Source organism: Sus scrofa, chromosome 2 (genome assembly GCF_000003025.6).
Source record: "Sus scrofa isolate TJ Tabasco breed Duroc chromosome 2, Sscrofa11.1, whole genome shotgun sequence".
Classification (NCBI taxonomy): Eukaryota; Metazoa; Chordata; class Mammalia; order Artiodactyla; family Suidae; genus Sus; species Sus scrofa.
The window spans coordinates 15,085,965-15,107,329 of NC_010444.4; the positions used below are offsets into that span (position 1 = coordinate 15,085,965).

General features: G+C 40.5%; 1 protein-coding gene across 39 annotated transcripts in view; it reads left to right on the forward strand.

Moving 5' to 3' along the window:
* The window catches only part of CELF1 (CUGBP Elav-like family member 1), a 94,961-nt gene that overhangs the window by 19,447 nt on the left and 54,149 nt on the right, over positions 1–21,365 (forward strand). For 4 of the 39 annotated variants that reach the window (XM_021083110.1, XM_021083078.1, XM_021083113.1 and 1 more), the window contains exon 2: positions 4,508–4,656. The exons of 24 other annotated variants lie outside the window; for them this stretch is intronic. The gene's annotated coding sequence lies outside the window, so the exon portion shown is untranslated. Of the gene's footprint in view, positions 1–4,060; positions 4,657–21,365 lie in introns of those variants that run through there. 11 more of the 39 variants (XM_021083077.1, XM_021083084.1, XM_021083108.1 and 8 more) reach the window with 6 other exon arrangements.

The window sequence follows — 21,365 nt, forward strand, 5'->3', positions numbered from 1 at the left end:
TTTTACTTTAAAATTATTTTTAAAATTTTTTAATTTTTATTTTTTTGGCCGTGCCTGCAGCATGTGGAAGTTCCCTGACCAGGGATCGGACCTGAGCTGCTGCGGTGACCTTAACCCACTGCACCGCAAGGGGACTCATCTTTTACTTTTTTTTTTTTTTTTTAATGGCTGCGCTTGAGACATGGAAGTTCCTGGGCGATGGAATGAATCCAAGGCACAGCTGTGACCTCACTGCAGCCGCAGCAATGCTGGATCTTTTTAATCATTGTGCTGGGCTGGGGATCGAACCTGCATCCTCATGGATACTAGTTGGATTTGTTTCTGGTGTGCCACAATGGGAACTCCTGCAGTCAGATTCTTAACCCACTACACCACAGCAGAAACTCCCTCTTTTACTTTTCTAATATGGTTATGAATTTGGTTTCAACACATACTTTATCTTAGTGGTGTTTATATTTAGGTTTTTCAATAAATTATTAGTTTGAGGGCAAGGAAAGATTTTTATGAGCACAGGGACACTTTTTGAGTTTTTGTTTCAAATACTTTTTAGCTCTCAAGTTTGTGAGTTAGGCTTAGGATAGCTGAAGTTTTAGACTATTACTGTGAAATCAAGTGCCGTTTTTATTTATTAATGTGAATTTGTCTGATGTAACTTTGCTCTGGGCTAAGACTTAGAGAAGTGTTTTCTTGTGAATTCTGACTGTTGCAGTTCTCTGAACAAACCAGATCCACAGATCAGACTTGTAAATGATCCCTTCTCCTAATGTATCTCTTACAGAGTGGGTCTCGGGGGAGCCAAGTGACCTCACACTTGAGAATGGTAGTTTCATCTCCCTGACTTACATCCCCTTTGGCCGTACACAGCAATTTTGGAGGCAGACTTGAGTTCGTATATTTATTTTTCCAGGAGAAGGAGGGATTTATTACTTGCAACAAGTAAGGAGAAAACCAGGGATCTTTCCCAAAGCAGTGTTTCTCAGATGTGAAATTTGAAGTCTCTTCTGATCTAAGCAGTGTGCTTTGTTTTAAATCACTTTTATTTATTATAATTATACTTTGTTATATTTCTGACCTAATCAGGGAAGATGAAATTTCTTGAGTAGAGACTTGCTTTGGAGAACTTTAAGTCTTTTTTTTTTTTTTTTTTTTTTTTTTTTTGTCTTTTTGCCTTTTCTAGGGCTGATCCCATGGCATATGGAGGTTCCTAGGCTAGGGGTCCAATCAGACCTGTAGCCGCCAGCCTACCCCAGAGCCACAGCAATGCGGGGTCCGAGCCGTGTCTGTGACCTACACCACAGCTCACTGCTAACGCCGGATCCTTAACCCACTGAGCAAGGCCAGGGATCAAACACATAACCTCATGGTTCCTAGTTGGATTTGTTAACCACTGAGCCATGACGGGAACTCCAAGAACTTTAATCTTAATAGGAAAAATACTAAGTAATATAATTTATGAAATGTGGTGATCTGGAAAGAAAAAATAGCATGTTTAGATCACTGAAACTTCATTGAGCTTATATTTATGTAATTGTTTTTGTGGATAGGGAGATTAAGACTTGAATATATCGGAGATCTCTTGTGGCTTTGTGGGTTAAGGCATTGTTGCTGCTGTGGCACAAGTTTGATCCCTGGTCCAGGAACTTCTGCATACTGTGAGTGTAACCAAAAAAAAAAAAATAAAGGAAGACTTGAATACATTTATTTCTTGCAAGAGAGTCACGAAAATAGTTAATATTTTTTCAGAATTGTATACTACATGGTAATATTTCTTGAAAGAAGCTTGCTGAAGAAAAATTACATCAGGCTTTCTGAATTGCTAGATCCAGAATATCAAAAAAGGCTCTGACCAAAAAAAGTCTGCTAGAGGAGTTCCCTGGTGGTTAAGGACTCAGTGTTGTCACTGCTGTGGCCTGGGTTTGATCCTTGACTTGGGACCTTCCACATGCTGAAGGTGTGGCCAATAGAAAAAAATAAAAAAGAAGGAAGGAATAAAAAAGAAGGAAGGAATAAAAAAGGAGGTCCTGCTGTGGTTCAGTGGGATTGGTGGTGTCTTTGGAGCTCTTGGACATGGATTTGATCCACCTCCTGACACTGGGTTAAGGATCCTGTGTTGCCACAGCTTCCATACTGCATTGATTGCAACTGTGACTTGGATCTATTTGATTCCTGGCCCAGGAAATCCATATGCTTTGGGGCAGCCAAAAAGAAAGCCTACTAGGTTCATCCCCAAGAATCCTAGTGGGTCCCCGTGGTAACAACCTCCTAGTTTACAACTTGTTAATATGTAACTGTCACTTGGGTTCAAAGAAAAGAACTGTGTGGCATTAACTGCTCCTTGGTAAAGTGTTGCTGTACATTTGCAATGAGCCAGAAATAGAAAGCTAAAGTTTTTAATTTCTGCGTTCCATTAATTAGATGCTTTAAAAGTTGTCTAATTATGGTAAGATGCAGTAGTGGGAGGTGGTAGGTGATGGAGGCCAGCATAGAAGGCAGCCATAGGCTTGGAATGTTAGAATCTTCATTTTCTTCTCTAAACCTTTCATTTTGCAAATAAGGGAAGTGAAATGCCTTGCTTAAGTTCACATAGAAGCAGAAGTAGGATTACAACCCAGGCCTTCTAATTTTCCAGCACACTGTTCTGCTGTCTCCACCCACACATTACATTTGCCATGCCTCTACTTTTCAAAAATGAAATCTCAGTTTCTGAGGCTAGGAAAATACCTTAAAAGTCGTGTAGGGAAATTTTCTGCCTAGCAAAAGAATCCCTTCTGTAGCATCCTGGGCATGTGGCCTCTGCCTCTTCCCTTAGGCGGGGGTTACACCTGTCTAGTTAGCAAAGACCTCACTGTCTTAGTTCAAGGATAAGATAGTTTTACATGGCTTTCCCATTTTAAAGTTATAAGCTTTGTTTTTCTCCTCTGTGAAATAGCAACTGAAAATCAGACCCAAATGTTTTTCATTAAGCCTGTTTATCTCCGTTTAAGGCATGCTTATCAGTCATGACAAGACAGATAATTCATTAAAAGAGTTATATCATGCCTAAACCTTGAACTTTGAAAAGATAATGCCATATTTGGAACAAGCTAGTCTTTAACATCTGGGAGGGAAGAGATGATCAATGCTATATGCAGCTTAAAGTATTTTATTTATTTATTTATTTATTTTTGTCTTTTTAGGGCGGAACCTACAGCATACGGAGGTTCCCAGGCCAGGGGTCCAATTGGAGCTGTAGCCTCGGGCCTGCACCAGGGCCACAGCAACAAGGATCCAAGCCATGTCTGCAGCCTACACCGTAGCTCATGGCAACACCAGATCCTTAACCCACTGATTGAGTCCAGGGATCGGACCAGCGTCCTCATAGATGCTAGTCAGGTTCGTTAACCGCTGAGACCCACGACAGGAACTCCTTATAAGTATTTTATAATGTGCTTAATGAGATTGAGATAGATGATGGTGAGCTAAAGAATATCAAGAGGCCTCACAGTATTTTAAAAGTAAAATCAAAAACTAAATAGGCAAACCAAAAACTAAACACTCCATTTGTGACTGTTTGTGTCGTTGTTTAGAGAAGGTTCATTTACACAGAAGCGAGTTTTGACTTCTTTTGTTTTTTCTTCTTTTTCCTTTTTTGGCCACCCACAGCATATGGAGTTCCTGGGCCAGGGATCAGATCCAAGCTGCAGTTGTGACCTATGCTGCAGCTGCAGCAACACCAGATCCTTTTAACCCACTGTGCTGGGCCAGGGATCGAACCTGCATCTTGGCTCTGCAGATACGCTACAGATCCTTTTGCCCACAGCAGGAACTCCCAGAAGTGAGTTTTGAATTCAGAACCAACATTATTTTGGTAATTACATATACCAAAAAAGGATTTTTTTTTAAGGCTCATTATTTAGGTGGGTTTTTTTTTGTTTGTTTTTTCCTTTTGTCTTTTTAGGGCTGCACCCACTGCACATGGAAGTTCCCAGGCAAGGGGTCACATCAGAGCTGTAGCTGCCAGCCTACACCATAGCCACGCCAGATCCGTCACGTCTGTGATTTACACCACAGCTCACGGCAATGCCAGATCCTTAACCCACTGAGCAAGGCCAGGAATTGAACCTGTGTCCTCATGAATACTAGTCAGATTCGTTTCCACTGAGCCTCAAGGAGAATCCCAAGATTCATTATTTAGGATATCATTGTTGCTCATGAATGTCATTGTTGCTCAATATACCCATCATTTAATTCCCCATCAGTAAGTGCTTCAGCTTTTATTTCACTTTTCCTCTTTCTGAACTATTTGAAAGGTAGTAACTGGTAAACACTTAAGATTATTAGCTTGAGGATTTTTTTAAATGCCTTTTAAGCAAAGCATAAATGCATATTTTCTAATAAGGTATAAAGAAATGTTTTCAGTTTCTTATAACCATGTAACCAAAAATTTTTTGTCCTCAAAGAATTTATTTACCATATCTAAAAATGGAGAATTTGGCTCCAATATTAATTTTTCTTTTTGTCTTACCAGAAAATTAAAGTGAAAATGCTGTTGGCAGTCTTTTGCTGTCTTGACTTCAACACAGTAGAGAATGCTATAATGAAAATGTGGCTGAGTTTTTAATATTCTGGAATTTCATGACCACCACCACTTCTTGTTGTGCAGCCAAGGTAATTAAGGTAATCAAATATTTTAGTTATTAGCAGGTGTGGCCTGGCTCTGAAAGAAATCTCTAATCCTAGCTTCAGCCAGTGGCCCTTTCCTTCATTTACTCCCAAATATATTTCTTATTTTTGTAGTTATTCTGGTTCTTAATTTGATTAGTGAATTTTTGCACAATGGTTCATTGTATGAACTTTTTCTTGATATAAAGTATGCTGAATTACAGTGTAATAAGGGAAACTAACATTAGACTTCGCATTTTGGGTTGTCGGGGGCAGGAGTGAGAGAGACAGTGTCAGGGAGGAAGGGAGGGAGGGAATGAGAGAGAAAAAGAGAGATGGTTGCATCCCTACCATTTTGTAGACTAGGAAACTCTAGGTTAGGAGCCATAGTGAGGATAGTAACTTAGTTGGGGGCATCCAGCTATCAAGTGGTAGGTCAGGACTGGGCTACTAGTCCACACTCCAATTTCTGTGCATTTTCCTTTTCTTGGTTTTTGAGGCTCAGTCTTATAAAAATAATGAAATAATTTATTTTTGTAACCACTCCTTTTCATGTGGTAGTATTTTTAAGAGTTAAGCAGCAATGTAAATCAGAGTCTCATTCTAGAAATATATTTTTTTCTTTTCTCTTTTTATAGCTGCACCTGCAGCACATGAAAGTTCCCAGGCAAGTTGAATTGGAACTGCAGCTGAGGCCTTTACCACAGCCATGGCAACAATGAATCTGAGCTGCATCTATGACCTACACTGTAGCTTGAGGCAGTGCTGCATCCTTAAGCCACTGAGTGAAGCCAGGGATTGAACCCACGTCCTCAGAGGTACAACATTGAGTCCTTAACCTGCTGAGCCACAGTGGGAACTACTCATTCTGAAAGTACTTACTTTTTTTTTGGGTGGTGTCCTCGGCATACAGAAATTCCTGGGCCAGGGATCAAACCCAAGTCACAGCGGTGACGATGCCAAATCCTTAACTGCTAGTCTGCCAGGGGACTCTTGGAAGTTCTTATCTTTGAGCTAGGAAAATGTGGGCATATTCATTAACTGCCCTGATAAGATATTGTTTGTGTGTCTTACCAAAACAGTTTTCTAAACTGTATCTGTTTTCTTGTTGAAAAGTAAGAGTAATTTAACCGTAACATAAGTGGCATGGAAATGTGCTTTTAAGGTAGATAGCATTCGTAGCATCTTCCAGTCTTTAAAAAGAAACACAATGGGCGTTCCCTGATGGTGCAGCAGGTTAAGGATTTAGCGTTGTCACTGCTGTGACTCAAGTCAGTCCTTGACCCAGGAACTTCTGCCTGCCTCAGGCAGGGCCAAAAAAGGGGCAAAAAATGGGAGTTCCTGTTATGGCGAGGCAGAAATGAATCTGACTTGGAGCCATGAGGTTGCAGGTTCGATCCCTGGCCTTGCTTAGTGGGTTAAGGATCCGGCATTGCCGTGAGCTGTGGTATAGGTCGAAGACATGGCTCGGATCCTGTGTTGCTGTGGCTGTGGCTTAGGATCAAAACTGTAGCTCCAATTTGACCCCTAGCCTGAGAACCTCCACATGCCACGGGTGTGGCCGTAAAAAGCAAAAAAAAAGGGGGGGGGAGGGCAAAAAATGGATGGATCACAGTGGAGTTCCTCTGGGCAGATAGGTGGGGGTATCCTACTGACAGGTCACTTACTAGGTGAGAAAACTGGATGTTACGTCTTTGTTTTTGTTTTATTTTATTTTATTTTTTTATTATTCAGTGAATTTATTACATTTATAATTGTACAATGATCACAATCCAGTTTTATAGGATTTCCATCCCACAACCCCAGCGTATTCCCCACCCCCTGAACTGTCTCCTTTAGAAACCATAAGTTTTTCAAAGTCTGTGAGTCAGTATCTGTTCTGCAAAGAAGTTCATTGTGTCCTTTTTTTTTCAGATTCCACATGTCAGTGAAAGCATTGGATGTTGGTGTCTCATTGTCTGACTGACCTCACTTAGCATAATTTCTAGGTCCATCCATGTTGCTAAAAATGCTGGTATTTCGTGCCTTTCAATGGCTGAGTAATATTCCATTGTGTATATATACCACATCTTCTTGATCCACTCCTCTGTCGATGGACACATAGGTTGTTTCCATGTTTTGGCTATTGCAAAGAGTGCTGCAGTGAACATTGGAGTACATGTGCCTTTGCGAGTCGTGGTTTTCTCTGGATAGCTGCCCAGGAGTGGGATTGCTGGATCAAATGGTAGTTCTATGTTTAGTTTTCTGAGGAATCTCCATACTGCTTTTCCAGAGTGGTTGCACCAATTTACAATCCCACCAACATTGTACTAGTGTTCCTTTTTCTCCACACCCTCTCCAGCACTTGTTGTTTGTAGACTTTTTGATGATGGCCATTCTGGCTGGTGTAAGGTGGTATCTCAGAGTGGTTTGGATTTGCATTTCTCTAATAAGGAGTGATGTTGAACATCTTTGCATGTGTTTTTTGGCCATCCGTATGTCTTCTTTGGAGAATTGTCTGTTTGGATCTTCTGCCCATTTTTTGATGGGGTTGTTTGTTTTTTGGGTATTGAGTGGTAGGAGGTGTTTATAAACATGTGGCTGTCCAGTTTTCCCAGCACCACTTACTGAACAGGCTGTCTTTTCTCCAATGTATATTCTTGCCTCCTTTGTCATAGATTAGTTGACTGTAGGTGTGTGGGTTTAATGCTGGGCTTTCTATCCTGTTCCACTGATCTGTATTTCTGTCTTTGTGCCAGTACCATACGGTTTTTTTGTTTGTTTGTTTGTTTTTGTCTTTTTGCCATTTCTTGGGCCGCTCCCACGGCATATGGAGGTTCCCAGGCTAGGGGTCTAATCGGAGCTGTAGCTGCCAGCCTACACCAGAGCCACAGCAACGCAGGATCCGAGCCGCGTCTGTGACCTACACCACAGCTCATGGCAACGCCGGAACCTTGACCCACTGACAAGGGCAGGGATCGAACCCGCAACCTCATGGTTCCTAGTCAGATTCGTTAACCACTGCGCCACGACGGGAACTCCTCCACCATACGGTTTTGATGATTTTTTGCTTTGTAGTATAGTCTGAAGTTGGGGAGCCTGATTCCTCCAGCTCCATTTTTCTTTTTCAGGATGTTTTTGGCTGTCCTGGGTCTTTTGTGCTACCAAACAAACTTTAGAATATTTTGTTCAAGTTCTGTGAAAAATGTTCTTGGTAATTTGATAGGGATTGCATTGACTGTAGATTGCCTTGGGTAGTATAGTCATTTTGATAATATTGACTCTTCCAATCCAAGAGCATGGTATGTCTTTGAATCTATTTGTATTATTTTATTTTATTTATTTAATTTTATTTAATTTAATTTTTTCTGTCACATCCATGGCTTGTGGAAGATCCCAGGCCAGGGATTGATCCTGGGTGACAGCAGTTAGTTACAGTGTTGGGTGCCATCGGTGAACTCCTCTTTCTTTGGTTTCTTAGTGAGACATGATGTGACATAAAAGATTGCCATTTCCTTGGAGTTCCTGTTATGGCGCAGTGGAAGCAAATCCGATTAGGAACTATGAGGTTGTGGGTTCAATCCCTGGCCTCACTTAGTGGGTTAAGGATCCGGCATTGCCATGAGCTGTGGTGTAGATTGCAGATGCGGCTTTGATCCTGCATTGCTGTGGCTGTGGTGTAGGCCAGCAGCTGTAGCTCTGATTGGACCCCTAGCTTGGGAACCTCTATACGCTGCAAATGTGGCCCTAAAAAGCAAAAAAAAAAAAAAAAAAAAAAAAGATTGCCTTTGCCTTCTCTATTTTAAAGTCTGGTCTCTGTCTCCCAACTCCCATGCCTCACAGCCATCCTTTTGGCTTTGATATTGCTTTTAGTTCTAAGCAACCATGTTCCATGAGCTCCTAGAAAGGAGAGGGAGAAAATACCAGTTTCTTCTGGCTGCCTTGCAATCAGTGACACTTTTACCAAATGGTCTGCTCTGTGACTATGTCCTCTTTTGTCTGGGCCCACATTAAAGAGAGTCCTAAATGCTGTGCCCTCACTAGCAATCTTGTTTTTTAAGTCTCCATTTACAGGTTGATTCACAGTAGGGGGCGAATCATGTTCAGAAACTTTTTCTGATAGCCTGATTTTTCTTGTCTTTCATCTCTTCGCTTCTATTTATGTTCTTTGTACCTCTTCTTTGAGCTTGTACCTTCTGCATAGTTAACTCTATTATATCATCTTTGAGGCTGCAAAATAAAAGTTGGAAGATTTTGAAGTTAAAGTTCCCAGAATAATGTTGTCGCCCACATTGCACATATGTCACATTCTGAGTTTACTGGTTAAAGCCTCTAAATATGTGCTTTATATACAGTATGTGCAGTATGATGAGTTAGGTTGCTATGAGAACCTACAAATTTTAGGATTAAATGGTTTAGTGACATTTTTCCTTTTATTGTCTTAGAGGAAGGCTAGTTTTTTTTTTTTTTAATCTAATAGACTTTTTACAAATTGAGATATTAAGCAGTGGCTATTCTTGTATATCACGTCTTGCTGACAGAATGGGTAAGCAATATGTTTCCCTATTATCAGTCTCTTTTATTACAATCTTCCATGCTCTACTTTTTTTCTTCTCTGCCTGTCTTCTATTACTTTCTACAGGATAGAATTAGAAGTAGGAAACTGAAAGCTGTGCCTTCTTAAAAAAGCACACCTGGTCAGAGAGGAACTGTCTACTGGAATATCCCTAAGCACATCTACCAAACTCTCATGTAAGCCCCTTGGTGGTAAAATTTGCTTGGAGGGAAAAAATAAATTTTTTTCTCCTGAGTCAATTGTACTAGGCTTTTATTTATTTATTTATTTTAAATTGAAGTGTGGTTGATTTATAATAACTTAGAAAATATTTTTAAAAAGCATTGTGATGTTAGTTTTCTAAAAACAATTCCGATTTGGTTTGAATTTGAATACATTATTTTGAGTAATTTAGCCAGGGTAACTTGATTTTAGTCATGAAGATTCCCTTCTTTTTGTACTAGGAAGTGCAAGAGGAGATTACAGGGTGTTAGAGATGAAAGAGAGTATATATTGTTTTCTTTTCTTTTTTTTGGTCTTTTTAGGGCTGCACCCTCGGCATATGGAAGTTCCCAGGCTAGGGGTCGAATCCTGCCAGCCTATGCCACAGCCGTAGCAATGCAGGATCCGAGCTACGTCTTCAGCCTGTACCACAGCCCACGGCAATGCCGGATCCTTAACCCAGAGTAAGGCTGGGGCTCAAACCCGTGTCCTCATGGATACTTGTTGGATTCGCTACCATTGAGCCAGAATGGGAACTCCCTAGTCTTTGTTTCTTAAACCTGTTTTAGATCATAGTTCCTCTTTGAAAATCTAGTAAAAAGTTATGGACCCATTTCTCTATAAATAAAAATAAAGTACATAAAAATATTTTACATGTATATGTAAAATCTTACACATACTATAGTACAGTTTATGAAATCCATTAAATATCTGAATTCTGTAGGTTGGTGGACCCTAGATATGGACTCCTGATCTGGACCAATACCATTTTTCACTTGAAGAAGCAGGTTAACAGGAAAGAAATGACTTGCTGGAGTTCTCGTCATGGTGCAGTGGTTAACGAATTCGACTAGGAACCATGAGGTTGTGGGTTCGATCCCTGGCCTTGCTCAGTGGATTAAGGATCCGGCGTTGCCATGAGCTGTGGTGTGGGTCGCAGATTCAGCTCAGATCCTGAGTTGCTGTGGCTCTGGCATAGGCCGGTGGCTACAGCTCCAATTGGACCCTTAGCCTGGGGACCTCCATGTGTGCCCCAGGAGCGGCTCAAGAAAAGGCAAAAAAAGACAAAAAAGAAAAAAAAGACTTGCCAAAGGCCATGCTGTAGGTGTATATAGCCATTTTGATTTTATGGTTATACTTTATTAATCACCCTTGGTATATACAGTTGTGTTGTGCTTTGTGTTTTTGTTTTTGTTTTTTTTTGTCTTTCTAGGGCCATATCCATGGCATTGGAGGTTCCCAGGCTAGGGGTCCAATTGGAGCCATAGCCTCTGGCCTATGCCACAGCAACTCTAGATCCGAGCTGTGTCTTTGATCTATACCACAGCTCATGGCAACGCTGGATCCTTAACCCACTGAGTGAGGTGACGGATGAGACCTCTGTCCTCGTGGATCCTAGTCAGATTGAGCCATGACCGGAACTCCTGCATTGTGTTCTTTTTTTTATTATTATTATTCTTTTCCAGCACGAAGAAGTTCCCAGGCCAGGGATCAAACCTGTGCCACAGCAGTGGCCCAGGCCCCTGCAGCGATTACACCAGATTCTTAATCTGCTCTGCTACAGGAGAACTCTGGTTCTTTATTTTTCTTTTCTCTCTTTTTTTTTTATGCCTGCACCTATAGCATTTGTAAGTTCCTGGGCTGGGGTCAAATTGGAGCTGCAGCTGCAGGCCTACACTATAGCCACAGCAATGCTAGATCCGAACCACATCTTCAACCTGTGTCACAGCTTGTGGCAATGCCAGATCCTTAACCCACTGAGTGAGGCCAGGGATTGAACCCACATCTTCATGGACATTATGTTGGGTTCTTAACCTGCTGAGCCACAATAGAAATTCCATAGTTCTTTATTTTTACATAAATAACTTTAATGGGCAATAAGTGCTCTGATCTGGCTCAGAAAGTAGCATAGTAGTCCACAATAAGTTATGCTTTAGGAAATCAGTGTTGCTATAACAAGCCTGCTCAGAAAAATTAAATATATAAGCCACTAGCACAGTTAAGAGGTTTTTTTTTTTTGTTTTTCCTCTCTTTTTTGTCCATGCATATGGAGCTCCTTGGGCCAGTGATCAGATCTGAGCTACAGTTGCAGCTGTGGCAACACCAGATCCTTTAACACACTGCATTGGGAACTCCAAGAGATTTTAAATAATATATTGAACATTTGCATGTCTTTGTTTTGTGCGACATGAAAATACCTCTCCTGGAATCCTGCTGTGTTCTTTTCTTTTTCAGCACATGAAACAGTGTGGACAAGGCTCTGTCTTGCTCTAGGAGATGTAGGTGGTGGGATTGAGAAATCAGGTTTGCTATAATTTGGCATCTTGCACTTACCATTACTGCATTACCTACGAAGGGCTAAGAAAATTTCAAATGGTTAATTTGCCTATACAATATATTAAATAATTATGGTGGACCAGTTATATTTTAAGAATTTGAAGGGTTTGGGTTTTTTTTTTCAAAGTTTTAGGGAAAGCATTTTGCTGGGGTGCTACCTAGTATGTTTGAGTATTTGTGTCCTGTGAGCTGAGGGGTTGTGCACACATACCAAACATTTCATTGATGGAAAGGAGCTAGGCAGTGCTCTCTTCCTGGGAGCTACCCCCTTCGTGACTGCATGGCTTTTAGCAAGTGTTTTGTAATGAAAATCTCAAAGTACGTCAGCATCACATTTCTTTTTGTTTGTTTTGTCTTTTCTAGGGCCACACCCACGTATGGAGGTTCCCAGGCTAGGGATCTAATCTGAACTGTAGCCCCTGGCCTACGCCAGAGCCACAGCAACGCAGGATCCAAGCTGCATCTGTGACCTACACCACAGCCCACGGCTATACCGGATCCTTCACCCACTGAGCAAGGCTGGGGATCAAACCCACAGCTTCATGGTTCCTAGTCAGATTCATTAACCACTTCACCACGACCGGAACTCCAGCATCACCATTTCTTATCCCACCATTTTGTTTCCCTGTGGCAATTTTTTCCCCTCCCCCTTTTAATAGTGGTATAAAATTTCCTCAAAAGACTAGGCAGCGGAGTTCCCACTGTGGCCCAAGGAACTCGGTGGCATCTTGGGAGTGCTGGGACGCAGCTTTGATCCCTGGCCTGGCACAGTGGGTTAGAGATCCAGTGTTGCTGTACCTTCAGCCTAGGTTGCAACCACGGCTTAGATCTGATCCCTGGCCTGGGAACTTCATAGGCTGCAGGACAGCCAAAAAAAACCCCAACAAACAAGCAAAACAAACTGAATTATGGTCTGAATTAATTTTTATCTTTCTTAGAATGTATTTTCTCTAAAGTGAGCTAAAGCTAATTTTGCTTCTATAAGCAGTGTGGGATTAATCTCACACTCTGTGAAACATTTTGGTTTAAATTACTTTACATTTTAAAATTACAGACTTAGGAGTCCCCGTCGTGGCTCAACAGTAACGCACCAGACTAGTATCCATGAAGATGCAGGTTTGATCCCTTGCCCCGCTCAGTAGGTTAGGAATCCGGTGTTGCTCTGAGCTGTGGTGTGGGTCGAAGACTCGGTTCGGATGCTGTGTGGCTGTGGCTGTGCCGTAGGCCAGCAAATCCAGCTCTTATTTGACTCCTAGCCTGGGAACCACCATATGCCACAGATGTGGCCCTAAAAAGCAATAAAATAAAATTATGGACTCAAAATTTCAGAAGTGGAGGGACCTTAAAAATCATCTAGTCCACATCCCTGTGTCCTTACATTGCAATTGTTCTTAGAGTGCTGGTAGGTGGTACCTTTGGAAGATCTAGATCTGCCTGTCCTCAGTCTTTTTTTCTTTTAATTTTGCATAGCATTTATAGTTTGTTTGTACCCCACACTTTAGTGCTAGTCATACACTATCAGCCTTTATTATCTCATGTGTTAATGTTACCCAGTATTTAGATTATAAGATTGGAGATCAGTGATACTGTGGTTTATGTTTGCACTCAGCCCTCATGATGCTGAATAAACACACACACACACACACACACAGTGCATAGTAATTACTTGGTTGATTCATTGAGGGCTAAAGTACAGAATCATTTGAGCCCATCAATCATCCAACCATTTTCTTTCTTTCTGTTTTTGATTCCCTTTTTTTTCCCCCTAAACCATGTTTTTCTTATCTTTGGAGAGTTCACTTTGGCCAGAAATTAAGCTTTTCGTGTACTTCATGTTGAGATGAATCTGAATGAATTGTTCTAAGCAAAGTAATTTTTAAAACATAAACATTTGGCTTCTGATTATATAAACCATCCTGGAAGATATATTTTAAAAGTTTATTTTAACTTGTAAATCAGAAAAAAAAAAAAAAAGTCAAAACATAGTTTGAGAGTTCCCATTGTGGCTCAGTGGTAATGAATTTGACTGGTATCCCTGAAGATGCAGGTTCGATCCCTGGTCTTGATCAATGGGTTAAGGACCCGGCATTGCTGTGAGCTGTGGTGTAGGTCACAAACGAGGATCAGATCCAGTGTTGCTGTGGATGTGGAGTAGGCCAGCAGCTATAGGATTCAACCTCTAGCCTGGAAACTTCCATGTGCCCCAGGTGTAGCCCTAAAAAACAAACAAAAAAAAATAAACAAACAAAAAAACATAGTCTGAAAGTTGGAATAAGACCTTCTTTCTGAAAACAGCAAAGGACCCGTGAAGCTTAGGATCCTCCCCACAAATGCAGAATAACCTTTTTTGTATACTAAATTCCAGAATTTAAAGGATAAATTAAGCCTCATGGCTGCTACTGATCTGGTAAGGATCTGACCTAGTAAAGTTTTTAGTGTCTTGTGTTTTTTTTTTTTTTTTTTTTTTTTTTTTTTGTCTTTTTGCCTTTTTGCCTTTTTCTAGGGCCGCTCCCACGGCATATGGAGGTTCCCAGGCTAGGGGTCCAGCCAGAGCTGTAGCCACTGGCCTACGCCAGAGACAGCAATTTTTTATTCTCTTTTTTCTTTCTTTCCTTTTTTTTTTAGTTTCTTTTCTGTTTCCTGTGGCAGAGGGATTCTTGGTGTAAGTGTCTGAAATTATTGAGAAGTTCCTTGACTGAAATAGAATCTCAAACCTTTCCTCAAGTACCAGCCTGTGTGTTTCTGTTTTTTGTCTGGAGCATGTGAACACAGTGCATGTGTGTGAGATAATTGAGCTTTCACTAATGGCTCCCTTTCGGCAACCATGTATGGAGAAAGCTGTTCAGGTCCCTGCTCCTCCCTCTCTGAGCACGGAGCAGGATCTGTTCTGCTGAAGCTGCTGTTCCACTTTTCAGCTTTCTATATTTGTACAGCAGCAGCAGGAGCAGCCCACTAGCTCAGCCGAGCAGCTGCCCTGTGCGTCCATTCTAGCTGAGGCCTGCTCAGGGCTCAGCCAGGGCTCGAAATTTGTGTTTTTACGTGCATCCATCTGTCTGTCTGTGTTCATTTCTGTGGAGGACTGAGTTTTTCAAGTTAAAGAGGTGACCTGTTTGTCTTCTTTGTTTTGTTTTGCCAATTATATAAGGTAGAGAATGTTTCAGAACCTTGGGGATGGGATGAGGGGCAAGATTCGTATTATTTAACAAAGATTTTTTTAAGGTAAAGGATGCCAGACCAGTAACATAGTGTCAGAAATGGTCTTTGGGTTCTCTTAGAAACTTAGCTTATTAAAGTAGTAGTATTTTTTCCCTTTTGTTTTTCACTGTTCACAAAGAGCCTAGTTCTTAGGAGTGGAAATGAATTCCATTCCTAGCATACAAATTAAGATTTGAACATAAAAGGTGAGACACCTCTGCTCCCTTAAGAAATGATATCATACACATCTTTGGAAGAGGGTGCAGTAGGACTTAAGCCTCTTCCCTTGGCCTTTTGCTGGAAAAGGAACTGTGATAAATGCCCCATGGCTTTGGGCTTTGCAGCGGCCTATGCCCTGCGCTGATTCAGAGTGCTTTGTAAAGTTTAGGCTTTACAGAAGGCTTGTGATGTTTTTTGGTGTCATGTCTATTTAAGGAATAGTACGGGACATGACATGTAGACAGATTTCAGGCTATTTCCAGAGAGTACTGGGTTTGTTATATACTTAAGGAGTACTTTCTTGCTTTGTTTTGAGATACTCTAATTAGACAGAAATGAATTCCTCACCCTTGATCAACTTAAGTCTAAATTCAAATTGGTTTCTCTGTTTTACATTTTGCTTTTACTCCCCTCCCCCATTCCCCCATGAGTCATAATAAGCATGCAGAGTTGGGAATAGAACTTGTCAGCTGAGGAGGGATGAGACAGTTCTCTGCACATATTTGTAGCTGTGGCCGATGAGAGAAAAGGACTTTAAGTGCTGGAGAAATACATTCACTGAGGCAGCCTCCTCTATAGCTGTGTGATATGGTTGCAGAGTTCTATGTGACCATTTGCTGATGTGTTCTGCCTTTGCATCCCTTAGGAGTCTGTTCTGTGACTTGTTCATTGTTGGCTTCAGGTGTTTGTTTAGGGTCTAGGACCTGGTGCTGAGTCTGTCATGGGTCCTGCATTACTTAATGACTTTCTAAAATTCTGTTGAGTGTGGCAGTAAGTCAGCCTCACTTTCCCCTTGGCAGCTTAGTGCCTGTCTTATTTTACCATTCTATTAATGTTTTCGCACTTATATCATGAATCACTATACACCCTCTTTAGGGTCTGTCATTGGAGATTAAAATCAGTAGCAGCTCTCTGATTTTACAGCTCCCACCCCAGTAAAGGACACTGTGGTTAGCACATCTCTATTTCAGCTTTCCCTTTGTTCTTGATCTTTTAAAAACATTTCCATGGCTTCATTTTATTTGTAATTTTTTATTGTATGCATTTTGAAAGCTTCCATAAATCCTTTTTGGTGTGAGAGGGTAATGAATGTTTATAAATAAGTAAGTGCTCTTAGAACAAATGGTTCAGTGTTTTGTAATGAAGGTTACACTTACACTGGATGCTAACAGGTCCAGTTGAAGATCTGTCACCAGGTCCAGTTGAAGATCTGTCAGCCAGTCACTTTCTTGTTATCTGTACTCACTCTTTCTAATAGGTGATATTTCTGTATAATCTACTTAGATACTCCATTTTGAAGAGAGACAATCATCTTGTCAAAATTTTGGAGACTCATCCTTTCCCATCATAGGCACCAACCTTAGTGCCTGAAGTAATAATGATAGCAAAAGTTTATTGAGTACTTTCTGTGTGTCAGGCACTGTTCTCAATGCTTTGCATGTATAAATTTTTTTTAAACCTTTTTTTTTTTTTTTTAAACTGCACCCACGGCAAATGGAAGTTCCTGGCCAGGGATCAGATCCAAGCAAAAGTTGGATCCTTAACCTCCTGCTCTGGGCTGGGTATCAAACCCACCTTGCCACAGAGACATGTCAGATCCTTAACCTGCTGCACCACAGCAGGAACTCCTAATATTTTAAATTCTAATAAACACCTTCTAAAGTAGGTAGTTACTATAGCCATTTACCAAGTAGGAAACTGGTATAAAGAAGTTAAACAACTTACTCAAAGCTAAACCTGGCTAAACTCAAAACTGGGATTAGAATCAGTGGTGTGACTCCAGAGTCTGAGAGTAGGATGTATTATAGGCTTATAGTCAGTTTTATTAACATATTCTGAATTTTATTTGGAAATCAGTGAATCATGAATCAGTCAACCCAATTTCAGTTAAGAATTTCCTTCTGAAGATGACTACATTATTGACTTGGTGTTGCAGGTCACTGTCAACTAATTCATTTATTGATGATAAAGAGCTGGAAGGCATATAGGGAGTCTGTGGAGCATAACTAAAATTACTAGTTTATCTCTGTTAGTGCCAGACTAGAAGATATTGAAAGCAGAGTTAAATTTAGCTTCTTTAATTCTTGGTCCCTGCACTACACGTCTTTAGGAAATTCCTTCATGGGGGGCATCAGAAGAGAAAACTGGCGAATTTGCCTAGTCCATTAGCTATAATCTTTGTGAGTGTAGCAGGATGACAGGGATATGTGTTTAAAAGAAATGATGGGTGAATTATTGAGGGGCTGAGATATTTTGGTAGAGGATAGAAAAAATGTTATTCTGTCTTAAGACAATGTTATTAAATAGCACAAAATTTTGATTTAGACAGGGAAATAAGAACCAGCTTTCCTGAGGTGTTTGTCTCTTGAATTGATGACAATTTCCCCTTACTATATAGACTTTCCCTCGTATATATGCTGTCCTGTGTTTTATTTTTGTTTTTGTTTGCACCTACGACATCTGGAAGTTCCCGGCCAGGGATTGAACCCATGCCACAGTTGTAGCCTACACCACAGCTGTGGCAATCCTGCATCCTTAACCTGCCATGCCACCTGGGAACCTCTTGTTTTTAGTTTCTTAAGTCAAGTCTTTAGAACAAGGACAGGGATTGGGCCTTTTTTGTGTCCTCTCTAGTCTTAGGTATAGAGTGGATGTTCTCTGTGTGTGTTTTTGATGGATAGATGTTCCATATTATAAAGAGCTTGTTTTTATAAAAATGAAGTCAAAGCACTGACAGGTTTAATTTTGTGGAACAGTGGGATTTTTTTTTTTTTAGGAGTAATTTGAAGGGGGTGACAGAGATCATATAAATGGATATTTAAATGTGAGAAACACTTTTAGGAGCACAATTTGAGAGTGATGAAAGCATGCTAATTGAAGTCACTTTTTAAAAATGTGACAGTATTAAGGAGATAATTTAGAATTTGCCCTAGTGCTGTGTATCCGTTGGATGAATCAAGCCACCCTGAACACACACCCTGATTGGCTGAAGCAAAGGTGTAATTTTTGTACTTTCTGGCATAAAACCTAACTATCTTAGGAAGCATCTCCACAGAAATAAGTGATTTCTGGTTTTGTAGGATTATGATGTTAAGAATGGAGAGAAATTGAATAAAGTTTCCTGCTTTTCAGTAGAACAGGACAGACCTTCTGAAACAAGACCATATGGAAACATCCTGCTTGAGTGCCCATGTATTTGGGTTGAGGTTGGGGCAGATGGTACAGGCAGGGTTCCTGGCTGCTTGGTCAAGGATTTTGGAGATGATAGAAGTTAGATGCTAAGTACCGTGGAAGAGCTGTTGTAGGTTATGTGTGTTGGGCTTGTTGGCCTAAGAATTGGAGTAAGCTCAGTGAGAGGCTGTTGATGGACTTGGTAGCATGTGGGATAGGGTAGGATAAGGGAAGAGGCAGGGAGATGCTGACTTGGAAATATACCTACAATTTGATCTTAATCTCCCTCAGATTAGGAAGGAGACAAGATATGGTGTGAGAAACAAGATTCAAGATCCCTGGCCTCTTCTGTTCTTTAGAGCCTTCAAGTAAGATATTGCAGGACTGTAGGATTTTTCTACTTAAGCTTGAGCTGTTTTGATTCCTTTTTGAGATACTAGGCCAAAAGCTGTATTTATAGAACTTGTTTTGACATATTATCTCACCCTGTCCCTTGCCTTCCTTACTGGAATCCAGCTAATGTTGCACTCTGCCTGGCAGGAAAGGTTGATTGAAAAATATACACATAGATAGATACACAGCCGAGGGATTGAAAATAGCTCCAGACTTTGCAAATAGGCCAGCCATAAGGTTTGTAGTCTAAGCTGTGTGAACATCAGTTGAGTTGCTGGGGTAATTTCAAATGGTATTATTCGGCGCACATGTGGTAGATATACTGCTGGTTCACCTGGACATTTGCTTTTGCCATACACAAGTTTCTGGTGGGATGGGGGTGAGGATACAAAACATGCTTTTTTGTAACAGAGCATGAGTTGGGATTTTTCTTTACTTTGGCTCTCATAGTTTCAAGAGTTTTCTTTTTTAAAAATTATGTAGAATAGATAATATATCCAAATGTAAACAATTCAGTCAGTATTCCACTTCTGCAACCTTGTTAGCAATTTTTTTCTTTATCCTTCCAGAGATACTCTGTTTATGAACAAGCTGTGTATAAATTCTTTCTTATATAAATATATCCTCCTGATGTGGTACATTGGAACTTTAATTGCTGTAGAGTTTTCTTTTGTGTCTCTAAACTATAGTTTATCTAACTAGCACCCAACCAAAGGGCTTATGTTTCTAGTTTTTGCTATTATAGACATGTTCTTATATATACCCCTTTGTGTACATCAGGTACAAGTTTATTTGAAGGCTATATTTCTAGAATTGTCATTTCTGAGTTGCTGGATTCAGAAGGCATGTGCAGTTTTCAATATTGATAAGATACTTAAGATCATTTTTTTGTATTTTGCAAGTGATATTATCTATTGAAGATTATTATTAGGGGACAGAAAGATCTTAATGCAATGGCAGTCCTACTACTACTCTATAAACAGTTACTAGAGTGAATATATGACCTGAAAGGGAAAAATTAAAGAGAACATCCTCAAATAAACTTAATTATCAAACCCAGCAACCATTATTGCTGAAGAAAAAGCATGTTGCCTAGAGTAGGCAAGGGATAGCCCCTCCTTTAAAAATTTTTTTATTTTTAGGCAACATGGTGATGGTAGCTGTATCTATAAGCCAGATGTATTTCTTTTACTCTCAAAATGTTAGTTTCACCCATTGATGATCTCTGCCTTAGAAAAACATTTGTGGTCCATGGTTTATTCTTTTTCTCTCTTTCTTTCTCCTTTAAAAAAAATTTTTTTTTAATTATTATTTTTTGGTTTTTAGGGCTGCATCTATTGACATATGGAAGTTCCCAGGCTAGGGGCTGAATCAGAGCTGCAGCTGCCACCCTACAGCCACAGGAAGGCCAGATCCGAGCCACGTCTTTGACCTATACCACAGCTCAGTCAACTACAGATCCTTAAACTGAGCGAGGCTTGGGATCAAACCTGAGTCCTCATGGATACTAGTCGGATTCATTTCTGCTGCACCACAATGGGAACTCCCAATCCTTTTCTCTTAAAACTTATTCAGATGGATATCATGAGACCACTTAGTCGTCAGAATCAGTCTATAATTCCAAGTAGTTGTTTAAGTTTAATCACGTCAAAAAATAAAAGGCAGAGTAATATTTTGAGCTCCCCTTAGCACCCCCCCCCCCAAAAAAAGCACTTTACATACAGACTGGCCTGTTTTACCAAGTAGAATGCTATGACTCCAGAAGGTAAAAGTCTTATTGGCTCGTTGTGGAATCTGGGTCACTCAATCTGGTATCTTAACTTTAGTTATGTTATCTGAAAAATGGGAATGAAAATGCTAAAAAATCTTCTTTGAGCACTCAGAAGGATAATTATGAAGTCATTTCAGAAGGTTATGTATTACAGAAATGACTCCAGAGACAGCAAGATTATAAGGTAATTTAAAAAGTAACTCTGACAGTGTTTTAGAAAAAAAAAAATTAGTCACATTCTGCCTACATGGTACTAACATATGGTGCAGCCCTGATGAGCTGCTCATGTGGGCTGAAATCAAAATGTGTTTGGAGAGAGGAGCAGTAGTGACTCACTAGATGAGACAGATTTGGCCTTATGGCAGGGCAGTGAAACTAAGGCGGAACTGGTGGTCTTAGAAAATGCCAAATTTCAGCGAATGATACATGAATATCATGGAAAAGTAGAATGACTGAGGTCTCAGGTGCTTCGTGTCTCAATCCCTGTAGCTCTCTTTGTCTTTATTATTATTTTTTTTTAGGGCTGAACCCTTGCCACATGGAGGTTCCCAGGCTAGGGGTCGAATTGGAGCTGTAGCCGGCGCCCTACACCACAGCCATAGCAACGCCAGATTCGAGCTACACCACAGCTCATAGCACTGCCGGCTCCTTAACCCACTGAGTGAGGCCAGGGATCGAACCTGCATCCTTATGGATACTAGTCAGATTTGTTCCCGCTGAGCCACAATGGGGAACTCTACCCTCTTTGTCTTTGGAGCCCCACTTCTTACAGTGGGGAACCTTTGGTGCCTCTGATTTCTGTGCATCGTTCGCTGTGTCTTTGAAGGTAGAAGCCACTAGGTAAATATTTAAGGATACTGGAATATTGGGTTCATACTAGAA